Source organism: Ochlerotatus camptorhynchus, unplaced genomic scaffold (assembly GCF_037179485.1).
Source record: "Ochlerotatus camptorhynchus isolate MF236.1 unplaced genomic scaffold, CSIRO-AGI_Acam_v1.1 ptg000026l, whole genome shotgun sequence".
NCBI classification, from domain to species: Eukaryota; Metazoa; Arthropoda; class Insecta; order Diptera; family Culicidae; genus Ochlerotatus; species Ochlerotatus camptorhynchus.
The window spans coordinates 876,039-878,377 of NW_027040518.1; the positions used below are offsets into that span (position 1 = coordinate 876,039).

At 44.7% G+C, this 2,339-nt stretch overlaps 1 pseudogene; it reads left to right on the forward strand.

The window, feature by feature from the left end:
• Window positions 1-209: 209 nt before the first annotated feature.
• Window positions 210-1,318, forward strand: LOC135708131 (uncharacterized; annotated as a pseudogene).
• The last annotated feature ends 1,021 nt before the right edge of the window (window positions 1,319-2,339 follow it).

The following is a 2,339-nucleotide window of genomic DNA, read 5'->3' on the forward strand; positions in this document are numbered from 1 at the left end:
ATAAATCAACTTTTCTTTATCAAAGTAAGGCTGCGGAGTCTTTAAACTTCATCCAACATCAACAGTTAGATAGTTTCCGAACAATTCTGATTACAAATATCGAAATAAAATTCTTCCATAAATTTTATGCTTTATCACTGGGTACGATTTATACGGTCTTCACTGTACATGCTGTTTTGGCATTTCTTTGTTTTGGTTGTGCATCGAAAATGGATAGCGGTGATTCTCCTGAACAAGCTGTGGGCGATAGCCCAGAAGCCGATCCAGAAGTTGAATATCTCATTGATTACGATGCGCGGGATGGATGGAACAATCAAGCTACGTTGGATCCGCTCAATGACACTAGTGATGATACTGTGGAGGACAGTGCAATTTGGAATGTGGATTGTGAATATGAATTGGATCAATCAGATGAGCATATGTTTGCCTGCGCTCTACTGGTCTATACGTGGCAGTTCAAAGGCCAATCTTCTGGATTCTTTGTGGCACGGTGGCAGATTTCGGCAAACACAACAGAATGTTTCATCCATAGAGCATGGGATTTAGCCAAGATGCACTTGAATAGGGAGGTAATTTTCGACCAAAATGCTGATGGAACCACAAATCCAGCGTAACCACTGAAGAGGAGTTTGAAAAATTCGTTCTGTTCCAGTCGGGCCGTAGGCATTACCCATTGGATAAGCTTAAAGAAAGCAGCAGCCTGTTGCAGAGTTGGAGAGGTAAGGATATCTTGCTGCTCCAGCATGTGTACTGTTTTGCGATTAGCAACCGTACTATTTGGAACTCGGTGAAAGAGAGCTTGATCGATCCATCTGAACGGGACCGCTCAGGTGCTGCTACATCACAGGCTGTTGTCGAGTTGGCAAATAAACTGAGAACAGCACACGGAAATCATCTCGAGGCACATAGCATGGCATGGTCGTTCTGGTCGAATTCGATTTTGAATTCTTCAGCTCATCTTAGAGAATCCCTTAAAGACCATCCTCCAAAGCATCTGGCTCACCTGTTCCGGACGAATGGAGGACCTCATGTGAATGCTATTCGCAGAGAGCTTACGGTGGTGAATACTCTGAATCATAGTTACCATGAAGAAGTAGTTGGTGTACGCCAAGTTTTCAATGTGATTGAGTCGAACATGGAGAGCTTGACTGCATCAATGAAAGCATTCAAGATTCACCTTGAGGCCTTGGAGTTGAGGGACAAAGTAAGCGAATCGATGATCAGTGCTATGGAAACATCGGTTAGGGTACAGGAAGATCAATTGGGGCAACAATTGAAAGAACGAGTAACAGACGTTGAGGATATGGACCACATGTAAATGGTAGTACTCTCAGGAACGTCTTTTCGTAGGAAACCTCCTACCCCTCCTACTGATGTTTATCGTAAAAAGTCCGACGCGTTTAAGCTTTTCCGGAAACGCGGAACACCCGAGTATTTCGAAGCGTACTCGACTCTTGAACACGAACTCAAGAGCCTCATCAAAGCCAAGAAACGCGGATACTGGCGGCAATTCGTGGACGGTTTATCGCGCGAAACGTCGATGAATACGCTTTGGAACACGGCGCGAAGGATGCGTAACCGGTCTTCAAACAACGAGAGCGAGGAGTACTCGGATCGGTGGAAAGTTCGCGTGAAAAGTATGTCCTGATTCCGTGCCGGCACAGATGATTCCTCGCGAAACGACGAATTCGGTAGACGAGATCAGCCAGCCTTTTTCAATGCTGGAGCTCTCACTCGCGCTCCTTTCGTGTCGCAATTCGGCTCCGGGGGCTGATAGAATCAAGTTCAATTTGTTGAAGAACCTCCCAGACGTCGCTAAGAGGCGCATGTTGAACTTGTTTTGTCAGCTTCTAGAGCTCAATATTGTTCCGGATGATTGGAGGCAAGTGAGAGTTATAGCCATTAAAAAGCCTGGAAAACCCGCTTCAGATCATAACTCGTATCGTCCCATCGCGATGTTATCGTGCATTCGAAAATTGTTGGAGAAAATGATCCTTTTTCGCTTGGACAAATGGGTTGAGACGAACCACCTACTCTCAGATACTCAATTTGGATTCCGTAGGGGCAAGGGAACGAACGACTGTCTCGCGTTGCTTTCCACAGAAATTCAGTTGGCTTTTGCTAAAAAAGAGCAAATGGCTTCTGTATTCTTGGATATCAAGCGGTTTTTGATTCAGTATCGGTTGAAGTCCTTTCAGACAAACTCCACGCTTGTGGCCTTTATCCATTAATAAATAACTTTTTGTACAATTTGTTGTCAGAGAAACATATGAGCTTTTCTCATGGAAACTCTACAGCTTCTCGATTTAGTTACATGGATCTCCCCCAGGGCTCATGTT